The 26,443-nt window shown below is 37.8% G+C and overlaps 1 long non-coding RNA gene across 1 annotated transcript in view; it reads left to right on the top strand.

Annotated features, from left to right (window-relative positions):
• The window catches only part of LOC134153915 (uncharacterized), a 47,643-nt gene extending 30,004 nt beyond the window's left edge, over window positions 1-17,639 (top strand). The window contains exon 3 of the long non-coding RNA XR_009961282.1: window positions 17,237-17,639. This is a non-coding gene — a long non-coding RNA (uncharacterized LOC134153915). The remainder of the gene's footprint in view (window positions 1-17,236) is intronic.
• The last annotated feature ends 8,804 nt before the right edge of the window (window positions 17,640-26,443 follow it).

The raw sequence follows: 26,443 nt of genomic DNA, 5'->3' as shown, positions 1-26,443 counted from the left end.
TTAGTGGGATTTATCATACTGCCCAAATCTAAGGTAATCTCATTCCTTCCTCATCTATTTGGATTTAGATTCGGATCATATAGTAAGCTGCCAAGTAAATTATTTGATGCTTTTTTTTCTACTTTATAGCAGTGAAAGATAATTATGGGTGGGTTTGCCTCCCATTAAAAGATGAATAAACGCCCTTGTGTTTACAAGGGGGAAAATGTATGCACGTGGGCAATGAGATGATGAAAATATAACTTAACTACTCAGATACATCTACTGCATGGTAAATGTGTGTTATCTCTATGTTGCTTACCTTGGTCTGATGGTTTCCTATTCCAACATGTTGAAAAGAACACATATAAGCTGTCTAAACATCAGATTTATTGTGGGAAAACACACTTGTTTTGATTTGCTAGGTAGCCGAAAGCAAAATAAACCAGAATAAAAACAAACTCCCTTAAAAGCATAGTTTTAAAAATAAAATACAAATGGAATAGAAAACATTTTGGTATTTCCCAAAACTGCATTAAAATGTTAGCGTATCCTGTCGTCAACATGCATCGTAAGCTCTCCAAATCAGTCAGAGGATTTGAAGGAGATACTGTCATGACTTCAGACTTAAAATACTGAAGATAATTTAGGGAGAAGATGAGAATTTACTGAGTTATTTTAGATTCAATGTTATTTGACTTTGGGATTTGGGTAAATTTAGTGAATACTTACAGAGGTGAACATTAACTATGGTAACTATTAAACTTCTGTTACATGGAGCTAACAGTTTTTCTCCCCTCTGCAAATATATGATTCAGTAGGTAATACAGTCCTTTTTGCTGGTATTCATTCTCTTACTGTCATTCCTACTGTTAAGTACAGACCTTTTTATACAGTATGTAATCCTAGTTTCCTTAAAAGTACCTATTCCAACTATATCCTTTATAAAAGTGATTTGTTTATAACTGCTTTTCTATTTATATTTACAATCTCTGACTGCATGTTTCACAAAAATATATTAGAGAGACTCAAGCTTGGGGCTAGTCTCTGTCTAGTATTTTTTTTAATTTAAAAAGGAGAAAAAAAATAGAAAGCAACAACCCAGACTAGAACCTAAAAAGTTCCAATAACGATTAAAAAAAAGTTCCTATATTCATACCTTTTGGTCTTTTTTCAAAATGTTTAAGCCTACTGGAAAAGAAATACTGATGTTTTTAGTTCCTCATTTCCCACTATGGAGGTACTGAACTCAAGGGAGTATCAGTGAAAATCTGAGTACTGAGTAGCCACTGGGTGGCTACTGTGCTTGATAAAATAATGAACTTCCATATAGTGGCCATATTGTGACATTCTGTTTCCCAGGAAACAGTGCTGAAGTGGATGAAGATCAAGATTTTTTTCTTACTGTGAACTGTAATATAGTTTAATAAAACAATGCATTTTATGTTACATAAAAATATCTTTTAAACACTTATTTGAACTCTGATAAACCACTTAAAGAGATGAAGTGATTCTCCTGTACCCTCAAGCAACGTTAAGTGCTTTAGACAGGTTTCAGTATGACTTCATCCTGTAATTAAGTGCTTCAGTATGAGACTCATAAAATTGACGTTTTTCAATTTGTATGTTAGAACAATACAGAATGTCATAAGGATCACCTTGACTAATTTTAAATTCATGAAATTGTATTATCCTTAATGCTTTGCTGAAAACAACTTGAAAGCTGGACTAGAAAAAAATGAAATTTTGGGGAGGGGAATTGCACTAAATGTAGCACTCAGACCATCCAAGTTGATACAGACGTTTCTTAATTAGAAAAAGGTAAAACTGAAAAGCATGGAGGTCACATCTGTCTTCTCGCCTGTGTTGACTTTCCTTGTGTTAACTGAGACATTTGTTTTTATTATAGTATGTAATATTTGAATGCATTATTGCTATTATTATTGTTGATGTTCTCAGCCCTGGTGAGGCCTCATCTGGAGTACTGCGTCCAGTTCTGGGCTCCCCAGTACAAGAGAGACATGGAGACATGGAGAGAGTCCAGCATAGGGCTACAAAGATGATCAGAGGGCTGGAGCACCTGCCCTGTGAGGAACGGCTGCGAGAGCTGGGCCTGTTCAGCCTGGGGAAGAGCAGACTGAGGGGGGATCTGATCAATGTGTGCAAGTACCTGAAGGGAGGGTGTCAGGGGGATGGGGCCAAACTCTTTTCAGTTGCCCCGTGTGACAGGACAAGAGACAATGGGCAGAAATTGAAGCACAGGAAGTTCTGCCTGACCGCGAGGGGGAATTTCTTCCCTGTGAGAGTGACTGAGCACTGGCCCAGGTTGCCCAGAGAGGTTGTGGAGTCTCCTTCTCTGGAGATCTTCAAGCCCTGCCTGGATGCAACCCTGTCGAACATGCTCTAGGTGACCCAGCTGAGCAAGCAATATATCACTATCCATACATATATTTTTCATGGACACTGGCACTTGGGATAAATGACAATTTTCTGCTTTAAGGGTTAATTGCACAAAATTAGGAAAGATACTTCTGGTGGTAAGGGTTCAGGGGATATATGAGTGAAACGAGTGAATTGTTTCAGTCCCCTTTTTAAAAAATAAAAGATGGGGAAAACATGGCAAATTAAGACAGGCAAAGGGCACAGGAATGCATGTTAGGAGGAAGATTTTTAAGATGTTTGACTAAGGGAAGCCTTTACTGGAAAAAGCCTTTTCAGAGGTTAGATTCCCCATCGCCTGGTGTGAGGACAGTAAACTAAGAAGTCAGAAATGAAGCTTTGGAAGAAGTCATGACATCTTTTATCCTAAGTTGAGTACATAAGAATAGAACAGTATGAGAAAGCAGCAAATGGCAAGTGATGCAGTAAGAAGGGGTAATGGGGAAACAGGAAGGGAAGGGGCAGTTACAAGTATTTATAATAGTGATAGATAAGTATTTTAACTGAAGAACGGATGCTATTGTTACTCAATTGTGGTCAGCAGGGCACTACTGAAGTATTTGTGTGGTAATACAGGAGGTCTTGTAAAAAGACAGGGGAGCCTGAATGCTCCCTGTACAGGTTAACAAACAGAAATAATGACAGATATGAAGAATGATTTTCTGAGGAAAATGAAAATAAAAGTGTATGGTCATAATGTGGTACCCTGGATTCAGTATACTGAGTCTGGGAAGAGATGGTAAGGAGATTCTGATGGGGTGGTCTTTGGAAACTGCAAATCTCTTGGACAAGATTTGCCAGATCTCACAACGTTGGAGAGAGTAACGCTATTCCCTCTATTTCCAGATATGAGGAAAAATTGCCAATAATCATGTTAGAACTTAAATACTGATTAACATTTAATCAATATCTTCATAAATTAATTTTTTTCAATTATACTAACTTGATACTAACTTGATTTTAGGGAGTAGCATGGAAAAGCAGAATACTTTTAGGTCCTGTAGTCCTGCGTTGATTTGATTTGACTTGGATTGATAAGCAGTAATACATGTTTAATGTTCTTAATTTCAAAAGGGCAAACACTGAGAAATTAAGGATTTATGAAGACAGCTACACTGTAGAGCCCAGATAATCAAATGAAAGGGAGACTTAAAATTCCAGATGGAATATTTTTTGAAGCAATGTAATTTGAAATGAATCCAAATGCATGAGAAGAATACTGATGTCCAAAAGAATATTCCTAAATGCAGGCATGGGAAAGAGGCAATCAGTCACCAATCAAAGAATTCAAAATTAGGGGTGAAGTGCTAATTGCCAAATGCAGTGTGTTAGGAATGAAAGCAAAGAGCAAAGTATTTTTCAGCCAATTAGTTTAAAAGAGTAAGGAGAAAGATGGGCTGCATGTAGTGAGGATGAAATGGAGATTGAACATAATCTAGATTGGTTTGGGAATGAAATACTTTGCCTCAGCTTCCAGGAAGGGGGATAATGATAGTTTTGAAAGGGAAGTAACTAAAGCACTAAAACTTGAAACAGTAATGTGCTGTAATTGGCATTCTGTTCCAGCGTTCTCAAGGAATTGACACTTGAGAGATTTATTAAAAACCTAATGGATCCTTGCATTGAAGTGAGAAGTAGTATCATATGACTACGGAATAGTAAATGCTTGTACCTGATTATAGATACAAGAGTAGAAGGGTAATTATTTGGAGGTTTATTCATCTGAATTCAATAGTATGGAAGCTTTTTTGCTTGTTTTCTGAATTTCCAAAATCTTTGAAAAGAAACATCTGTGTCCAATTGTTTAAGTAGAATTTGAAATAATACGCATTACCCACCTTAAAACAAACAAACAATATTTAACCTTTGTTGTTTAAAATCCATATTTCTAAACAGAGAAGGTGTGTTTAGAACTGCTGCATCAGTTTTAGAGAAATGCAGGCAATACAGTGCCACAACGGAGATTAATCCTTTAATGGGAAAAACTCTTTTAGTAGAATAATTACTGGTTGACTGAAAAAAAAAAAGGGGCAAATAGGAAGATAGCAAAGGACAAATGAAGCAGAAACATCAAGTTAGAGGATATTTTTTAGTACCCTTTGTTATTAAGAGGCTGGTCTTGGGCTCATTACATTTTCATTAATGACTTTGGCATGAAATCAGAAAAAACATTTTTTAAAAAATCTCAGTATAAAATTAGGAGATGTACTGAGCTAAGGCTTCATACAGGAATGGCATGGCTTTGAGAACTGAAATAATACATGAGACCATCTTCTTGTGGCCTTCCACCATAACTACACTTATTTCCAAAACTGAACCCAGCTTATAGCCTGATCTGTAGCCTTAAGTCTTCTGTGTTCATAAGCCTGTTCAAGAGTGCACAAACCAGTTATTTTTCATCTGTTTCCTCACTTCCACATGTGCCTATATAATGAGAATAGTCTCGGTTATGCCTAAGATTTTATCTTACCAACTTTTGTTTAGAAGTAATTAAAATATCTCTAGTTTGGATACGTCTTGAACTGTTATGATGCATCCTTATAGTAGATGTGCGTATCCTCTTCTAATTGCAATTGCTCTGCTGATGTCTGATAGGGGAATCCTGACAAGCAAGTACGGGTTTATGTTAAGTAGAGGTTCATTTACCTACAATCATTTAGTAATACATCAAGAACTTTCATTCAACACAGTGTATTGCTTCTTTGTACGTACTTATCTTTCTTCTGTGAGATGTATGTATTCAGCTGCTAATTTTAAATTTATGCACTTCCTTGCGCTAATCTTAGGCTTTGTCTCCTGATGTTCTCTAAAGGAAAGTGTATGTGATCGAGTGTCACTTGATAACTGGTTCCAGCAATTGGTGGAACAGGTAGAACTTTCATTCAAAATTATACTGAGTTGTTTTTAGCTTTGTGATTCTGGAGAGGAATGAGATTAACTGATGTTTAGTTCAGTTAATACGAAATGAGAGCTTGATGAGTGCTGTGATGAACTGTTTGCATGAAATTTGTTGGTGTGAACAATAATGCAGAAATGATCCTTACAGATAAAAGTGCCTATGTGAAGTGGATTGGTCATGTGTTTCTACAGGTGTTGGATAATACAGGCACAAGTATGCTTCCCTCCTCAGGGTTGTTTCACTGCTTTTTGCTAGCTGTGTACTTTGCTAATTTGTACAATTGTCCGTTTCCTCATGGTCATCTTTTGTGTGATAAGTGCTTGATTCTCACATATCTCATAGTGGATTGAATGTGGTAAGTCAGGTGGGAAATCGGGCATAGGCTTAGTAAACGTAACTTTGCCTGTTCTTGGCCTGTACCAAATGCTCCTTGAAGTTGGATGACCTGTTGCCTTTCCACATATAGGCAAAATGTACGTAGATACCTTTCAAGGGAGGCAGAAAGCAGGAAAAAAAGGCCTTATTACTTAACTTTTTTTTTGTTGGGGGGGGGGGCGGTGAAGGGGAAGGAGGGGCAGGCCTGTACTATTCGTTGTGAACTGCCAAGGTGTTAACATTGTGGGTAGACTGTTGAAAAATGACTACAAAAAAGATCTGGCTCCTCTTTGGAGCTACTTTGATAGAAGCAGGGCATCAAGCCCAGTGCCAAGCACAGAGATCCATTTTGCTTTATTATATAATGTTCAATTACACATGCCCTGTTACCACAGTGTGCACAGCACATAACAAAAGTTTTTAACAAAATCTGATTACAGTTATGTTCAAAGCCATTAGAATTGATTTCAGAAAGCTCTTCCTAACATATGGAGTTACATTTGGAGTTTTGGTTGTTGCAGTAGAAGTAAAGTTATTGTGGTGTACTAGAATATACAAAGCAGTACAGTATCTTTTTGTACTCAGAGCTTCTGCAGATCGGGATATTCAGTAATTTTGAGAAAAGCTTTGACTAGACTAAGATGACTAGTCTTTACTATTGAACATGTGTAGTTTTTTCAGGTGTCCTAACACACTTGTCTAAAGCAGAGTCTTAAAAACAAGAAAATTAATTATAATTTTATCTGGAAATATGCAGGAATTAAACTTACTTTATTCTAAAAATATTTGTTTAAGGTTTCTAGATAAAGATAAAAATTACAAACAATTCAGCTTGTTTTCTTTATCTGTATGGGCATAAAGCAGGTCATGTTTGTTAATTGTGAATTTTGCAGCTCAGCTGTGCCTATGAGAGAAATTGATTTCTCACCAAGAGACACAAATGTGCCGTGTGTCCTACTTTAAAACTGCCCATTCAGAACTAATTTGCTGCATATTAAGAAATGTACAGATGCATATAGTGTTCATATGTCAGGTTTTCTTAATGTAGACTATGGGCAGTAGGTTAATTGAGGGGTCAGGTGCAAGTATTCGAGTGTTAAAATTGCAGTGTTGCCATCATCCTTAATAAGGCTATGTGCCTTGAGAACTTGGCGTAATATTTAATTGCTTGTAATAACTGTAGCAGAATCATTGGCAATCAATCACATTTGCTACAAAAATGTTCAGTGTCAATCACTTTTCATAAAAAAAGTTTGTATATGTATTTAGTATTGTATTATTGTTTTTGCCTCTAATTTCTCTCTCTCTGTCTCTCTGTCTCTCTCTCTCACACACACACACACTCTTTAAAGCTTTAAACTTATTTTTGGTTTGTTTTTCTGAAGCAAACTGATCAGGAAATAGATGCATCTCAAAGTCTGTTGGCACGAACATACCTTCAACTATGCTAATTTATCTTCCATCCACTTTTATGATTTTTTTGCTTTAATCTTTCCTTCCTTCCCCTTCCAAGTAAAAAGAAACTGGCTAGAAATGAAAAGCTATGTTTAGATTAATCATAGCATCTGCTATGTAAGTTTTCACTTTTATTTTTTGTCTTTAAGATGTTAATGAAAAACTCAACTTTCAGATTAAAGTTTTCCATGAATTGTCTACCGTAATTTGCATTCAGAACAAACAAGCACACCATCCTTATATAAGATAAGCCAGTATCATTCAGCTATTCTGCTGAACAAGGAGACAGCATGCACAGCTGGTACAAAGAGTTTGGTAGGCAGAGGGCTAAGAAAAGAAAGCACTACCATGTTTACAAGAGTAGTATTCCGGTAAACTGACTGCTCCATCAGACCCACCTATGCAAATTAAATTACTGGCAAACAGTTTGCTGTCTACAGTGGAATACATACAGTTGTGAGTTTGAAGAAACTGTTGCTCCACCTTTTTTAAATCTGTATTGACAACTTACTATATTGCCATATTATGAGGTCTCAGCTGAATAGGCTTAAAATGGTCTGGGAATTAATACTGAGTTGACGTTACATCTATCCTTCTTAGACAAAGCATGTCCTTTACCAGGAGGATACTGCTAAAACATCCCTCTTTCCTGTCCCTCAGTCAGTTAATATGCACCTGCTCTACTACTGCAGTGAGATCTATCTTGCTAAAACATTTAAGCGAATTACTGAGGTTTAGCATAAGCAAGTATTTTTATCAGTCCAGCAGGTTTCTGCCATTGGGTTGGTGAAAAATATTGTCATTTTTAATATTAGCAATTAACAGAAATAGATGGTATTTTGTCCTGCAGGTTTCTTTTGAATTTTCAGCTCATTTCTAGAGGACAGAAATGTGCTCAATGGGGCACTCACCACCTTGGTTTTTTTCCAAGAGTTTGGCTGCATTGGCCCATGTAGTTGTTGCTGCTTCTCAGTCCTAGCTTGTCTCAGTGTTTTTGCTTTTGGCATAGCAAGGCATGATTTCACTTGATTTCTTACCAGATGTCTTCTTCCCTCCCCCTCTCTTGCCCCTTACGGGAATCCAATTTTCTTCTCAGTTGTACTCTTCGTGTGTGGCTCTTTCTTCAGCTCTTACAGGTTTGCCCATAATAACCTAATCATATCTGCATGCCACTGCTATCTTTGATTGCCCATCTCCTCCAGCAGTTGCCCACGTTCTTCTGTGTGTATGGTTTCCCTTTCAGACTTTCCATACTTGCTGCACTGTCCTGTTGGTCCCAGCCCTTGCCCTATTTACTGCTTATAGTGAGCTCCTCCCTTCTAGTGAGAAGCACGTGAGGTTGGTGAATTCAGCCTCTTGTCCCTGGTAGTGAACTCTGGGGGAGGCTTAAGGAAAGAATATAAGAAACAGACGTGATAAAGTGATCCTTCCTGTGAAACACTCACCCTGGATTCTAGAAAGCTATCAGGGACTTCTTGAACTGAAAGATTTCATCCACTGTGTGCAGTCTTCCCCAAAAGACCTGTCATCCATTAACTTCATGATATACGTATGTTTAAGTTTCCAATATTCTACATGATATTTCATTTAACACCTGTGTTTAGGAAAACTAAAGAATCGTTATGCTTTACTCAGCTTTTCCACATTGCTCATGATGATTCTATTATATTCAATGCTGTTTTCAAATACTTTGTCAAGTCTGTTACAGGTTAAAAATTTTGGTTTCTCTGGCAGGACTGTTCCATACTTCCTGCTATCTGTGGTCTTTTCTGCACCTCTCATAGTATCTTTTTTCATCCTCTTTTGTTATTCTCTGAACTCACTGATTGATGTCTTTGTTTCGATTTGCTGCTCTGATTTCCCTTGAATGAATTTCTATTCATTTGTTAGGAGCAGGAAAATGTGATGCTTTCTGGGCATTTGCAGGGGAGATTGGGCATGTATCTCCATTTGGCCCCATGTAGCCGTGCACTACAGTTACATAAACAGTTCTGTTCAACCCCTTAGCCCTGAGCTCACACAGAGTCAGTAACTGAGAATGATGAAAACCCCCGCCTATGAACAGCACCAGGAGTTGGGAAACAAGGATAACATCACAGATATTTTAACCTGAAACTGAGCAGTTGTCTTTTACTTGAGTCTGTGTAGTTTTTTTGCTGAGATAAAAAAAGAAAATCCCTAAAACAAAGGAAATTTCTTGCCAAATTTGAATTCTCTACTTCTGGGGGACATATTTTCTCTGACCTGATTTTGCAGACAGCTGAACAATTTTGGCTGAAAAGTATGTTATATTTTATTTTGCCTGAGGCATGCAAGCAGCACGAAAAACCTAAGCCCAAGTGATTAAAGTTTGGCAAATATACAAGCAACTGAGAACATAACCTTAAGATTGTACTGACAGTTCCACCTACAGTATGGAAATTATTTGTTAACTTAAATACACTAAATTCTCTTATTATTTCCTGGTATCATGTGCTTGTATAAGTAATTGTGTGTTGTTACATTAGGAATATGAAATGATTTAGTGTTAGGGTGTTTTTTTTGCAGTGCAGTGTAATGAAATGCAGGTGCACACTATCCATAGAGCATAAATAGAGTTGAAAAGAGACCAGGATTTTTTTTTCCCACTTTTTTTTTTTTTTTTTTTTAACAGCAACAACAACAATATTCTCCTTGCCAAATCACTCCTGTGCTCTCAATAGCTCCATTTAAGTGCAGGGAGAGACACTGAATCGGAGAATAGCTGAGTTTGGAAGGGCCCCTGGAGATCATCTAGTCCAATTCCTGGCTCAGAGCAGGATCACTTTGAGCAGGTTGCTCAGGACTGTACACAAGTTCTGAGTATCTCCAAGGTTGGCAAACCTGTTCCAGTGTTTGATTGTCCTCAGAAGTAAAGTTTTTTTTTTTTCTTATGCATAAATGGAGTTCTGTATTTCAGTTTGTGCCCATGGCATCTCATCCTGTCACTGGGCACCACTGAGGAGAGTCTGGCTCCATCTTCTTTACTCTTCCATCCCACCCATCAGATGTTTATACATATTGATGAGATCCTCCTGAGCCTTCTCTTCTCCTGGCTAAACAACCTCAGCTCTCTTAGCCTCTCCTTGTATGAGGGATGCTCCTGTCCGATAATGATCTTCGTGGCCCTTGGCTGGACTTGCTCCAATATGTGTCTCTCATGAGAACTGAACTCAGCACTCCAGATGTGTCTCACTGGTGCTGAGCCAGAGAGAAGGATCACTTTCCTCAACCTGTTGGCAGCACTCTTCCTTAGGAAGCCTAGGATGCTGCTGGCTGCCTTTGCCACGTAAGTGCATTGCTGTCTCATGTCCAACTTGTCCAACACATTCCCCAGTTTCTTTTTTACAGTTACTTTCCAGCCAGTCAGCCTCCAGTCTATCCTGGTGCATTGGATAATTCATCCCAGGTATAAGATTTGTTTTTTCCCTTTGTTAAACTTCATGAGGTTCCTATCAGCACCTTTCTTCAGCCCTTGGATGTCCCTCCGAATGGCAGCGCAACCATCTGATCTATGAAACACTCCTCACGATTTTGTCATTATCAAACTTACTGAGGGCACGCTCTGTCCCATTATTCAGGCCATCAGTGATGATGTTAAACAGTACCGTCCCCAGTTTTGATTCCTGTGGGAAGCCACTATTGACTGGCTTCCAGCTAGACTTTGTGCTGATGATCACAACACTTTGAGCCTGGCAGTTCAGCCAGTTCTTAATCCATCTCACTGTCTGTCTACCTATCTCATTCTTCATCAGTTTTTATGAGGATGTTACGGGAGATAGCACTGAAGCCTTACTAAAGTGAAGATAAACATCTCTCTCATCTGCTCTCATCACTGAGCATATTACCTCATTCTAGAAAGCTATCAGGTTGATCAAGCTTGATTTTCCCGTCATAAATCTATGCTAACTACTTTCAATCACCTTCTTATCCTTAATATGTTTGTAAATGGTTTTCAAGATTATTTTCTTTAATAATCTTACTGAGGTAAAATATCAATAGAATTGTACTGGGAATTTTGGAGCCTCTGTGCTCAGCGAGCTGTTGGTTGAAGGAGTATTTCCGAGTTCATCTTATCCTGTCCTGAGTGTACAAAATTGGTACAAGTTAAATGTCTTTGTACTCCTGAACAGATCTGATTGGAGAACTGGTAAGTCCAAGTATGGGAAGTGTCCTGTTGAAGTAATCTTTGGCATTCATGGTATATTGCATCACTCGGCATTCTAATAATGGTGGTGTTGCCTTCTAGTCTAGAAATAAAAGCATTTTAGGTAAGTCACATCCCAAAATTGAGTCTTTTTTATTTTGGGGAATCATATTTGCAAATGGTTTGTAGAAAGAAATTAAGAAAGGTCTGTTTTAATAGATATTCCTGACTTAGGCTCTCAATAGGTTCTTCAAAGCTTTAGCAGATCTGCAGATCTCTGGAGAAAAGTATGAGTATTAATACAGTGTTTAGATTGTCCTTTTTTTTTGTGATCTCATAAAAATGACTGAAAAATGACATAATTGCAGGTAGAAAATTACTGTGCCAGCTGGCAACCAATTGTTGTTGGTGACAGATCACTACACATTACCATTCCTCCAGTTCTCCGTTACACTCTATTTCAAAGCACTCATCAAGTGTGAACTGTAGCTATTCTGCTGACAGAGGAATAATTTTAAGCAATCACTCTTTTGTTTTCATTTTCTTCAAAATTTGGTACAGTAGATACCTTCTTAGATTGTATTAATTGTATCTTAAGTGCATACAGTTTGTATTTCCGTTGCTTTAATCCTTTTCCTTAGGCAAATGATATATGAAATCTTGCAGTTTTATATCAGAAAGGAAATCTGACCAAACAACCTGTGATACTCTTAATGTTTGCAGTGGGAATGTAGACAGTTTAAATCAGCAGTGTGGTTAGAATTTCAAAGTCAGAAATGAGAAAACAGTATTTGAATGTTTATACTGCATTTCTGATGAGCATCTTTGCTGATTTTCTCAAAATGTCTTCTAGATGTTGAACTAATAAAGGCTTCTATTGACATTTCATGCTTCATATTTCTGTTGAGAAAGAATTTGGAAAGGCAGGGAGATCATTGCTCTATCAATAACATAACTGAGGTCTGAGATTAGTATAATATGCCTGCAGCTGCTACTGTAGCTTTGCTCCCTTGTTGTTTCTCATATAGCAGAGCTTGACCACAACGCATAAGCAGTTACTGCAACACAAAAATAAAAACTGCACTAGCCAAACTCCAGATCTTTAATCTTTGTTTCACTCTGAGACTGATCTGTAGAGAGTAACAGCAGGGAGAGATGCTGTGTTTTGTCCCGTTATTTTTACACTACACTGTGGATGTGTACATGGCTCTTTCCAAGGAGGATTGAAGATGTTGCCGTTGGCCTAAGCTGCGTAAGACTCAAGAAGTTCAGATGAGATGAAGGCAAGCCAACACACAAGTGAGACGTTTTGCTGGAGGCAGAAGAATATGGGAGGGATTTCTAGGAAAACACAAAACTGGTTGCACTAGCGTTGCTCTATTAAGGTTTTGTTTTCACGTATATGAAGAACTGTTCTAACATGCTTAAGGTAGGTAGAAGACACAGGATTGGGAACTAGGTTGAACAGTCATTGACACTTTCCTAGATGGGCCTCACCAGAAGACTTCTCTTACGTGAAAATGATGATACTGGATATTCTGGATAAGATCACTCACCATCCAGTTTGTCTTGTCCAGTCTTCCGCACAGTGGGTAAGCATCCACTTGTCTTGACAAAATCTGGCTCTTCATACACAGAAAATAATATGTGGCTTCAGATCTGAATGATCCTAAAAACTTAGTTCACAGAGAAGATATCTCAGTTTCTGGGATCTGGATCCATGTCCTGTGACCTTATAGCTCCTGCTCTTGTAATAGCCTCGATGCCTAGTCAGATTTTAAGACTTTTTTCACAAGCATATTACGTGCTGGTCCCATGGAGGTGGACTTGTTCACAGAAAGTCTATTTCACATAGGCTTATAAGACAGGACTTCCCTTTGCAAAAGTTATCTCAAACAAGCAATACGTGTTCTGATGCTCAAAAATTCTGTTCTACAAATCTGTTAAGTAGTGGAGCAGCATCAGTTATTAGAAGAAAAGCAAATGTAATGCCCCTAATTAAGAAGGAACAAGAGTTTCATGCAACTACATGTTCTGGTAAAGAGCGGAGGAATAGCATTGATATGGTAGTTAAAGAAGTACAAAGTCAGGTTTTCTGTACTCTGAACTCTCTCACTGGAAACACCGATGGAGAAAAACCTGGGTGTATTAGCAGATCATAGGATGACCTATGCCACCAGGAGGATGGAGACATGGGAAAAACGAATGAAATCCTGAAATGTGCCATTGAAGAGAAAGGAAAAATACATGCTGCTATTAATGCAAGACCCTGCCAGCATGCTGCAATACAGTTCTTCTAACTCATTTTCAGGAAAACCTGAAACTGCAGCTACTCTAGAGAGGCCTGCTAAGCTGATCAAGGAATTGTCTATATCTCTGTTTTCTCCCTGTGTCCTTAGACATCCTTGGCACACACAGATGAAGAATAAACAGGCCACAGATTTAAAAAGCTGCAAGTTAGAATAAAGTTTCAGAAGTTAGCAGAGGGGAGACTTAGAAACAGACTTTCAGCAGAAGCAGCTGAAAAAACACCTAGACTTAGGGTAATGCTTAATGAGCTTATTAGTTTATGTGGTGTGAGGATATGGAACTGGATTTGAAGAGCCTTTTGGTCCTGTATATATACATAACTGGAATATATACTTTCTTCTGATTCTTTTGGGTATTTCAAAATATCAACAGCTATTTAACTTAAACACCTTTTAATGAAAATGGAAGTTCTTAGACCTGTGAAATCATAAAATGTTAGCGCTCTAAATCATGAAAGCATATAGGTACTTAATTAGTAGTGTTCAAGTAGTTAGCAAATATGTGTAGTGAATTATCCCATTTTGTGTGTACTTTGAAGTCTAGCATAAATGTATTTTCTAATATCATTAATTGCTTTGTGGCCTCAAATAATACAGCTTGCCTGTTTAGATACTTGAAGTGTACTATGGAAATGCATCTCTCTCTAATTATGGTACTCTGTTATCTTCCCTATTGTAGAATGCAGAGGTGATTGATGGATGTATTCGGATCTTAAGTAAACAAAAGCAAACAAACAACCCCCCCCAAAACTAATTTACAAAGCCTCTGCTTTCATTAACTCCTGGAATAAATGACACTCTCTAGGTGTCAGAATAGGCAGCATAAAAAGAGAGTGCAGAAAATGTGATGCTGATATGTAAAAGAGGAGAAGGGCATTTCCAGCTTCCTTTGTGTGTCAAGGGTGTGACCTTTTGAATGTAAAGTGAAACAAATTGCCAGTGACAGCTTCTGATTTTCACTGATCTCACTTGAAAAACATTATTGCAAATTGTGTCTCAGTCAGAGCCCTTTTCCCAGTGAATTATTCATGAAAATCACTTCATCAGATAGAGTGCCTGCTGAGAAGATTATGCATTGCATATTAACATACAGGTAGCAAGCTTTGCAATTGAACTATCAATATCAAAATTCATTATGCTTAGATGATTTCTTGTAATGCACCACGTTAAAGGTGATGACAAACATGTATTTGCATTTCTAGGGTATTTAAAATTTTAATTAATACTAGAAAAGGTCATATCCTGAAAACATGGAGAATTGTGGTGGGCAATTTGCTGAGCTCTAACTATTAATGAACTCTGCTGTTCATCTTGGTCCGTACATCTAAGGCTTTAACTTACATATCATTGTTTTATAGACATCAACATATTCTCAGAAAGCTATGTGTATAAAGGAGTGAATGTGGCTGACAGTTAAGACTGTTGATGTTGAGACTGCTTTGTACCCTGTTACTCTGATATACCAGTTTGGTCCTGGTAGTTCTTTTATGCAAGTGGAATGCAGCTAAAATTCTCTAATGCTATGAAAATAAAAACAAAGATTTTATGTGAATAGATTTTTTGATAGCATTTTTGTTCCGTTTCTCACAGTTGTAGTCCGCTTCCAACATGCCTTTCATCCAGAAGTTGTATATCCATCCTTTTTATAATTATTTTCTTAACTGAATAACTTTAATTCTTAAAAAAAAGATTATATTAGTCTAATAAGATCAACAGTAAACCTTAGCTTCAGGAGTTACTTGTCTTTGAGTACAGTAGATAGTTCATTTGGTTATACTTCATTTGTCTTTTACTTTTTTTTCTTGTTTTGTTTCAAACTATAGTAGACAGCATCAGCTGGGTTTGGGAAAATAAATAATTGAACTAGCAGTAATTGATACTGGTTGGGAAGCCGCTTGCAAATTCTGCTATAATATTAGTAAAAGTAAGCTTGATTTGTCTAGTATTTTCCTACCTGCTGGGTAATAGGAAGTGATTATTTTGTGGGGAGGATGCTTTCGGTATTTAGCATGTAGCAGCATAGAACTTCTGTTTATTACTCCCTGTGCTTTCAATATGCCGCATATTTGGTTTATAATCTTGCTTTCTCTTTTGCACAGACTCACTAGCAAGGAAGAAACTCAAGCTCTTAATACAATCTCACCTTCCTCTCATTCCCAGTTCTTGAACAAAGACATGTTTGAAAAAGACTTGAGGAACTGGTTAACCATAAGTACCAAAAATAGAAGAATTTTATAGAAAAATATTTGTTTTCAAAAATTCTAGTGTTTAAAAAATACGAGTCAGCAAATGCCGAAACAAACTTTATCAAGTTGGTTGGCAGATTTTCCAAGCGCAGTTTCCCAAGTGAGACTTTAAGAATGTAATGGCTGTTCTCCATTGTGCCAAAATGTACACTGTTACGGTAAATGCATCAAAATGTTGTTTACCATAAAAATTTACTGTTGCTGAAGAATTGAATTCTTTAACATTGGCAATTTAAGCTATGATTTTAGTTACTTTGCTATGCTATTATTAGCATAATGAACAAAGTTCTTGTGCTCTTGTGGCATGTAATATTTTTTCTGTAGAATAAGAAAATAAGCTTCCTCTTTCTGAAAAATTTCAGAACTTTTGAGATAATTTTTGAAAAGCCTTTCCCCATTGCTGACCTTTTTTGCCCAGGCCTCCTTGCTCTATTTGCTGTGGAACTTTAAATAAGCCAGTGTTGTAGATTAAGAAAATACAACAGATGTACTGTGTCACTGCTGATTTTTTTTTAACTGATTAAATGTGTTTAGTGTGAAATAGCAAATCTGAGGATCCTATTCCCTGAGGAAATGAAACCAGTCTTTTAACACATGTGAGCTACAATTCTCATTATGCCAGGACTCCAGAAGTGAAATTACCATTTTTCACTTTGTTTTGATTTTATGAAGTGGGTTTTAAGCTGCAAAAAAGCATTGTCCTAAGGTTATAAACCAATTCTTATACTATTTTTTTGAAAGCCCTGTAGGGGAAAAAGGAAGAACTACAATCAGCTGTGTAATAGATGCTGGATTTTTTTTTGGAGTAAGAGTATATATAAAACAGTTTGGAGCATTATCAGAAAGCTGACAGAATACTTGCTTTAAAAATCTTAACTGTGATAAATAGTAGGCAAGAATTTCAGCTGGTGCAGGACAGTGAGTTTCTTGCTGTGCTGCTGGCTTGTACAAGTTGAAAGGTTACTCCAACTGTGTAAAGAGCCACTTCATTTCCTGATGCTAAGAACATGTAGCTAACAAGCTAATAAAGGACCAAGATGGAAAGGGCTGTAAGTTCTGTCTTATGTTCTGAGCTTCTGGGCTGATGAAGCATTAATTAGCAGTTAAACCTCTGTGTCTGCTGGAAGAGATCTGTGGGATTCTTTTTATTATTATTTTTTAATTTATTGATGTACAAAATCAGGCTGTATCTAGCAAAATCACTGGAAGATTTGCAGAGAAACAGGATCCAGAAAGATTAAAACATTGGGTATATGCATGGGTTATTGAAAGACTGAAACAATTTTTTCCTGTAAACATGTGGAAAGAATTCAGTGAAGAAATTACTTTTTGTTTGTGAATGCTGCTTTCTGTCTTTTCTTTTTTATAGGTTAGGGCCCTAGAAGGAAGGATGGTCTAAGAGAGCTGTTTAATAGTCACGCATCACTTCCTCCAAGTTTAAGATCAGAGCATCCCTATGAGTAAGAAGTCAAGCAAAGGGGGCAGGGGACCTGCATGGATGAGCAAGCAGCTCCTGGCAAAACTCAAACAGAAGAAGGAGGTACACGGAACGTGGAAGAAGGGACAGGCCACTTTGGAGGAAGATGGGAACACTGTCAGAGTATGCCGGGATGCAACAAGGAAGGCTAAGGCCCATTTGAAATTAAATCTGGCAAGGGATGTCAAGGACAACAAGAAGGGCTTCTTCAAATGCATCGTTAGCAAAGGGAAGACTAGGGAAAATGTGGGCCCACTGCTGAATGGGTCAGGGGCCCTGGTGATGAAGGATGCAGAGAAGGCAGAGTTACTGAATACCACCTTTGCTTCAGTCCTTAATGCAAAGGTCAGCCCTCAGGAGTCCCAGACCCTGGAGACCATAGAGAAAGTCTGGGGAGAGAAGTGCTTTCCCCTGGTCAAGGAGGATTGGGTTAGAGATCATTTACGCAAACTTGGCACCCACAAATCCATAGGGCCTAATGGGATGCACCCATGAGTGCTGAGGGAGCTGGTGGATGTTACTGTTAAGCCACTCTCCGTCATCTTTGAAAGGACATAGAGAACAGGAGAGGTGCCTGAGGACTGGAAGAAAGCCAGTGTCACTCCAGTCTTCAAAAAGGGCAAGAAGGAGGAACCAGGAAACTACAGGCCAGTCAGCCTCACCTCCACCCCTGGAAAGGTGATGGAACAGCTCATCCTGGATGTCATCTCCAGACATATGGAGGAAAAGAAGGTGATCAGGAGTAGCCAGCATGGATTCACCAAGGGGAAATCCTGTTTAACCAACCTGATAGCCTTCTATGATGGAATGACTGGCTGGGTAGATGAGAGCAGTGGACGTTGTGTACCTTGACTTCAGCAAGGCTTTTGACACTCTCTCATAACATCCTCATAGGTGAGCTCAGGAAGTGCATGTTAGATCAGTGGATAGTGAGGTGGATTGAGAACTGGCTGAAAGGCAGAGCTCAGAGGGCTGTGATCAGCAGCACAGTCTGATTGGAGGCCTGTAGTTAGTGGTGTCCCCCAGGGGTCAGTACTGGGTCCAGTCTTGTTCAACTTATTCATCAGTGACCTGGATGAAGGGACAGAGTGCCTCCTCAGCAAGTTTGCTGATGATGTCAACCAGGGAGAAGCGGCTGATACACCAGAAGGCTGTGCTGCATTTCAGGGAGACCTGGACAGGCTGGAGAGTTGAGTGGAGAAGAACCTCATGAAGTTCGACACAGGCAAGTGCAGGGTCCTGCACCTAGGGAGGAATCCCATGCATCAGTACAGGCTGGGGGCTGACCTGCTGGAGAGCAACTCTGCAGAGGAGGGCCTGGGAGTCATGGTGGGCAAGTTGACTCTGAGCCAGCAATGTGCCTTTGTGGCCAAGAAGGCCAAAAGTATCTTGGGGTGCATTATTAGGAAGAGGGTTGCCAGCCAGTCAAGGCTCTTTGCCCAGCCCTGGTGAAACACATCTGGAGTGCTGGGTCCAGTTCTGGATTTCTCAGTATGAGAGAGACACGGACATACTGGAGCAAGTCCAGCAAAGGGGCCGCAGAAATGATCAAAGGACTGGAGCATCTCTTGTACAAGGAGAGACTGAGAGCTGGAACTGTTTGGAGGAGAGAAGGCTCAAGGGGATATTGTCACTGTGTATAAACAAACATCTGATGGGGGGGAAGCATGTAAATGTAGAGAGAATGGAGCTGGACTCTTCTCGGGTGTGCCCAGTGGTAGAAGGAGAGGCAGCAGACACAAACTGAAACTCAGGAAGCTCCATTTGAAGATAAGGAAAAGCTTTTTTTTTTCTTACCCTGAGGATGACAGAGCACTGGGACAGGTTGTCCAGAAAAGTTGTGGAGTCTCCATCCTTGGAGATACTCGAAAGCTCTCTGGACAGAGCAGGGAGTTGGACTAGACAATCTCCAGGGGCTCGCCCTTCCAACCCTAGCTGTCCTGTGGTTCTCCGTCTTAGGGGAGTAGGATAGAAATACCTGTGGTCATATGAGATGCTAATTTGTACAGAATTACAGGAAATACTGGCTGTGCACAAAAAGCAAAAAAGTAATAGGATTTAAATTTTATGAAAGCCTAATTCTTAAGCAGCAGCTTTAATGCACATGCCTCATATTTAAGATTAAATATACATAAGACTTTACATCCGTGTGCATTTATCTATGCTGTAATAAAAATAGTTTCTGGTCAGAAAACCCCCCAAAACTGGCTTCTGTCTGTCTCCCTCTCTCTCTCTCCTCTCTCTCTCTCTCTCTCTCTCTCTCTCTCTCTCTCTCTCTCTCTCTATCTCTCAAATGCATGATGTGTTATGGGAATGCATATTTGTTCTTCCATTTGCCTCATTTCATATACATTTCAGTATGTTTTCTCTCCATGGTATTTGCTTCAAAATAAATTTCCAATCTTTGGGAATAATCTCATGTTCTTAGTAAATGAAAACATGCTTTCAATAAATTGAATGTCCAGCTGGCTAAAGGTTTAAACAGGAAAAGAACCCAAGACGATTCTGTGGTAGGTATGAGATAAACATGCTCTTGTTTATGCTTTGTTGATACTGATTGTTTAGAACGCTGAATATTTTCTTATGCTGGCTTTGGGCTGTTCTTTAGAAAACCAAACAATCAGCCCAGTCTAGATGATGGCTTTGATCTTTGTTTTCATATTTGTTGTAAGAGGCTAAAAGACGAGGAATTTGTTGTTTCATGCTTTGTCAGATCATCCTCCCTCTACACATTAACCACAGATGGCTTAGAGGGGAGAAAAAGAAAGGCAGCCTGCCTAAAGTTTTGACATCTTCAATAAATTCCCAGGAGACTGTTTTATAAATGTCAGCATATTTGTGGCTCTTCTTGCAGGTGCTTAAACAAGACTTGTGGCCTTTCACCTAGCATAATTAACTTCCTTTTATTTCACAGTGTTTACCATTTCTTTGCCTAACCTTTTTGTTTTTACAGAGTACTCTTGAAGGAAAACTTAACAAGTTGCTCAAACACCTGCTTGCCATGAGGCAAACACTGAGCTGCATATTCGCCCCAGGACAGAAGTCCTGGGAGAGATCTTACCACATCCTCCCAGCAGCGGATAAATCATATGACTAATGTCATCAATCTCTGAAGGAATGTGATAGAGAGTAGCTTATTTTGACACTTCTTGTGCCATCTGTGCCGTCGGTGAGTTACAATTCAAGGCTTTGTGTTTGGAATTTCATTGATTAACAAAAGAGAATTTTAAAAAGCTTTTGCAGCACTTTTCATAGGTCAAAATCTGCATATTGTTTAAATTATGCCTGTCAAATCCTGTTTTGTTTATTGCTTTCATGTGTGTATATCTTGCGTGTTCCTAAGTAGGAGCTGGATATGTTTCTCTGCACTTGGTGGATAATTATATTAACCAAAGTTTGATTGTAATTTAAAAACTTTATTGGCATGAAATGTGGTGCAATCATTTTTTCCAGATGTGCCAAGTTATACAAAATTAATTCTGTTGATGAATGAGGATTTCTGATTATGTTCAATGGAGGAAAGTTGAAAAAAGAAATGCTCCTTCTTGGAACACTTCTGATACAGAAAGCTTCAGAATTCCTTTATTCTTTCTGACTGTAGTGATGAATTGGTTGTTAAGATCTGATGGGTGTTTTTCTTAGCTGTACAGATGAAATATACTGATGGGGTTTTAGACTAATTGCTCATAGACTGTTGTTTCCACCAGAAGTTGTATAACTGGTACTTCTGTGTAGAATCTCAGCAGAGAGGATATGAAATGCATGTAGAAATAGTTAGACAGGAGATCCAGCCTGATCTCACAAACTATGACTATAGTCTCTACATTTGTGGGTAGGGTGTTTGTTATACACTGAAGTTAAATGCTTGGTTGGTTTTGGTTTGCTAGTTGGCTTTCTGTGAGCTTGAACAGACTGAGTGAAACAGGTTTGTCTTTCTGCTCATATACAAGGCAAAGTTGTGTTAAAAGAAACTAGTAAGAAAGCTAAAGCCACAAAAGAGATGTCCAGTTACCCAAGGATACCAGATGGTCCTTTTCAGAAAGGCATATTGAAAAGAACAGAAAGGCATCCTAGAAAAAGTAGGGAATTACAGATGTGGCTTTCCCACAGCACTAAGGCTGAATGGGTAGGTAGGCTTCTACAGCTATCTGTGAATGGGCACGCTGTAATCAATTGTACTTTTTCCAAGAGATCCATCAGAGATTACAAATAATTTCAGGGAACTCAGAAATGTTCTGGATTGTAATAATGCTGTAATAATCATTCTGTCCTTTGGAAAAAAGGAGGGCAGAAGGTCCACAAATGAATCTCTGACTAGGTATTGTGAAACAAAATGTTAGGATCCTACAGAACATAGGTCAACATTTGTATAGCAAGAAAGTTTTTTTTTTCTTTCTTTCTTTTTTTTGGGGAGGGGGTTGTTTTTTTTATGGACTGACCAGTTTAATCAAGAAGTCAATGAAGTAACAAGATAGGAAAACATGGAACAAATGAACAGGTATTTAAAATCAGCTTATGATGTTGAGAACAGCAATAATAAAAGACCAAAAACATGAAAGAAATTACTCAATTGACCGTGCTAGAGATTTAAGTAATAAATAAGAACAAGATTTACTCATTTGTCCATGTAATAACAACCTATTTAGAGAAATAAACTGAGTAAGAGAAGGCGTATTCAGCAAGTATGGTTCTAGGATGAATGAACAGGGCTATAGGCATAAGTTTACAGAACTACTCTGCAACCTACTCTCTGCAAAGAGAAAGATCTCCATTCCCTTATGGACAGTGTCTGGTAAAACATGTAGTGGACCTGAACTGCACCGAGCAGGTTTAGACTACATATTAGGAAAAATGTGCTAATTACAAGAATAATGAAGCAATGGGCTAAACTGCTCAGTAAAGTTTTATAGTTGTCTCTTCTGGAAGCCTAGAAATGCAGTTGTCAGAAATATGTAGAGGTTTGGTTGCTTCTGCTTTAGGGCAAAGAAACGAACTGAGTTTCTCAAGGTCCCTTTTTGTATGGTGGGAATGACTAAGAGTGGTTTAGAAACAAATGTGTTCTAACTGGAAAAGAAAACTCTTTTTCCGTAGTACAGAACAAGCTGCTAGCTCTGGGAAGCAATGGGAAAAAAATAGACTTTAAAAATTTATAATCCAGTATCTGGATTACAGTTCGTATGCCTAAGTCATGACCAGTTTGATCCCAAATTGCTGTAGAAAATTAAGTTAATTTCTCGTGGTGAATTGTTTTATTTTTTTAAAACTTTAAGCTTTTGAAGATGCTTAAAGGTTTTATGGAGTTAAAAAAACGGATTTCAGAAATGAATTAAGAGAGAAAGCAGTGCAATTGTAGATATAACAGGTTATGTAAGCTCACTATAGATTTGTTTGCTGCATATCTATTATGTAGGTGCCATTTTCATGCTTGATTTCATCTGTGTGTGCATGTGTGTACATGCATAAAACCACAACATAATTTAGCTGTAATTGTTAAGTGGGTTCACTATATTGCTATCCTTGTTCTTACATAACACCAACTCTTTCTCTGTTTAGAAGTCAGAAAGGTTGATCTGAACTTAAATGAAAAAATAAAAAAGCTCCCCTCCCACTCCACAAGAAGCCAAAAAAAGGCAAAAGAGAATATCTCCAAAGAAATCCTGAACTTGAATTATTTGTTATGTATCCATAAAACATGTGTGACTGATGAAAAGATTCTTTTCAGTACATAGAGAAGTGTATCTGCAAGCATAAATGCAAACCATGGCTAGATAGCTCTTTTGTCTGAATTGGCTTTATTCAAGTCCATAGAGTTGTAAATATTCTTAACCAAGAATAGAAAACAGGTTTGCTGTTCAGAAGTTTAAAAGGGCCATTAGCACATCCATCACACTTTTGAGTTTTAGTTTTTAAATATCAAATTTAAACTTTGTAAATGATTAATAAATGAAAATACTTTAAATTCATAGTGTCATCTACTACAAGGAGTAAAATTCTAGTTCCTGGTTGCTAGTGTGATTGAATGAGAAACTGATCAGTAAGATCCTCGGAGACTGATTTTGTGGAAAAAATTATTTTTTGCATGTATATGTGTCTGTACACACACACACACATACACACACATATACACAGACGTATGTGCACATGTATATATATTTTATTATGAAAACGGGTATGTGTATTTTCTGTTGAGGGGATTGTTTGGAAATACTCTTTTTCTTATTAAGAAAACTCATTATAGATCTGAAGTGGCTATATAATACTGTATAACTGGTATTTTAAACTCCTTTCTTGGTATTACTGTCTCAGTTCTAGGAGCATGAAATTTCATGACTAGTGTTATTAAAGGGTGCTTTGCTGTTTCAAGTGATAGATAAGGTGGGGATGTCATGAGCTAAGGTTATAAAATACGGTCTCTGTACTGGAATACAGTACAATTAAAGCACGAACAATGTTTCTAGTCCAGCTCTTTTGGAAATACACTGAGTGTTGAGAGGCCAAAATTGTTCTCTCTAAAGGAACTTGAAATACTACTATTTTCAAGGATGGAGGGAGACCTTAGCCAGCTGACACAGTGCTGTATTTACATGGAAGGGTAGATTCAGCCTCCTGGACAAACTGGTCTGTTATATGAAAGTTTATAACTTTCATATAAACTGTTAGAATATATTTGCATATACCTGGAGATATTTGTGTTTGTCTACTGTACACATAAAATATCCTGAGCTTAGGCTACATCAATATTCTGGAGTAGAGCACCTTTCTTAGTGTTGAAATGAAGGGACTGTCAACTGGAGTTGTTTATTTGCTTGTTGTTAGAACCATTACAGCTAATACGTCTGCTATTTGTAGGCCTAAGCTCTCTCTCTTGCATATTTAAAATTTACACTGAAAAATACAATGTATAATATTATACGTTATACTATATAATATTATATTTCCAGTAAAAAGAAAGAATGTTTGCTATGCAGAGGAAAATTTTTAGTTTTTGAGAAATACCTTGGATTTTTCAATATTTGTAAAATATTTGACTGCAGACCGCAAACAAGATTTATTTTCATGGCTATTCAGCAGCATGTTACTAAACTTCGCCAGGGTAAAGCTGAGAAAATTCTGAACCAGTTTAGCTATGAAACCTTCTACCATCTTTAAAGACTAGAACGAAACTGGATTTTAAAAAGATGATTGTGCTTGATTCTTTTGTTCTCTTTTTTACAGAAGATGTGGTCAGTGGCCTAGTGCATCTTCCTTAGGGAATGGTTTTCATATTTCAAGGCTGTCAAAAGGTGATCAGTTAGGCATAACTGAGTTAAGACTCTCCACCCCTACATTTTACTCTATGGTTAGTTATTGTAAGAAATTGTGCCACAGGCAGCAGTAATGACTGAATAAAAAGTGTATAAAGCTACATTTTCTCTGTGAAAAGCCGCTATAATTCTTACTCTTAACAAGGAAATCTTGACAATTGGGGTCCTTTGAAGATAAAAATGCTTTTGGGTTCCTATAGATAATATGAGATAGATTCATACTTTCATGTTATGCTTTGCTTGTCTTGAGATACTTTTTAGTTTCTTTATGCAAGGATTATTAAACTCTTGGATATACACAATTTAGAAGAAACTGTTAGACCTTCTGGACATGGTTTTCTCTTTATGTAGTAATGTTGAATTATAGAGTTTTCCATATAGAGTATTGTATAGCTGTTTTCTTTGTTTACTGTTAAATAGTCCAGAGCTGTTATTAATAGTTCAGTGGTGCCATAAACCAAACTTAGTTGTTATAAGTAGGACTTTTCCTTTATTTCACATATTTATTAAACCTGCCTTAGATTCAGATGGGCTTGTGAATCTCATTGTGGAGCTAAAGGGAAAGCAGTAAGTTTGAGAAGGCTCTGTCTTTATCTTGTCTCTCGTGTGTCTTATGTCTACACATGGTGGCAGCAAACTTTGGAAGAAAGAGGAAATCTTTGTCAGTATTCATCTTTACTCTGAACACAGAAGTTTTCTTAAGAATAAGTCTAAGCCCTGCAGATGTACGAATCCTTAGCGGCAAAATCGTCTGCTAGCAATCATGCTCATAAAAGATTAATTGAGCTTAACTTTCTTGGAATGGAAAAAAAAGTCATCCTTGTTCCCAAGTACAGTGATATATTGCATGTGGTAAGTTTTGTTCCACTAAAGGAGCTTATCAAAACAACTTGTTTGGATCCAGCTTTTTCCCTCCCAGATGGGGAAAGAAAAGTTTGATATGGTTACTGTACTGTAAACAATAGCAGAAATTGCTTTTGAATACATAGTTGCAAAATTTTCTTCAGAATTTTATGCTGAAGCCTCACAATTCAGATCACACCCTACTGAAACAAATACAATGATTTCAAAATCTGGTGCTGAAATTAATTTTTGAGCAAGAACACATCCTGAGGTCATCTCAATAAAATTGATATGATTTGAATGATAATTTAACTACAAGCTATTCAGAAATGATCCTTTGAAGATATTTAAAAGAAGTCAGCAAAGATCTGCACTTGCGTGTACTTCATTGAAAAGGTGTATTTTACAGGGGAAAAAAGAGAAAAGAGCCTCCTTCAATCTGGGGATTTAAAATTGCCCAAATGAAATATCTTATATGAAAAAAGAAGATTCAGCTTAAAAAAATATATATTCAGAATGCCAGCTTCTTGAGAACAGAATATGTGGATTTCAGATTGGTGCTAAAAAGTTAGGATGAAGATGAAGCCAGTCCAGCAGATCGGCATGTTAATACCTGGCTTGAATCAGAGAATGCCCACGGCCACACAAGAGTGGGCTTCACAAGTTCCACTTTTCATGCAACTTTCAACATGAAGATTCAAACTTCAAGGTACCTGATAAATTACTAATTTATTCAGGGAAAAGTATCTTCCCTTGAAAGTTAAAGTATCACTTCAAAAAAGTATAGAATCATACTAAGAAAAACAACAAAGTGCCATTTTTGGAATTCAGCTGATCCTTCAGTGGGCTCAAATTCTACTTACTGCACCAGGAGGTGCTAGTGCTTTTTGATACGAAAGGAGAAAGGCAGAAACACTCTCAAAATTAACTAGTCTTTTAATATCCCAGAAGA

This window comes from Rhea pennata, chromosome Z (assembly GCF_028389875.1).
Source record: "Rhea pennata isolate bPtePen1 chromosome Z, bPtePen1.pri, whole genome shotgun sequence".
NCBI classification, from domain to species: Eukaryota; Metazoa; Chordata; class Aves; order Rheiformes; family Rheidae; genus Rhea; species Rhea pennata.
This window is presented reverse-complemented; position numbering and strand designations above follow the sequence as displayed.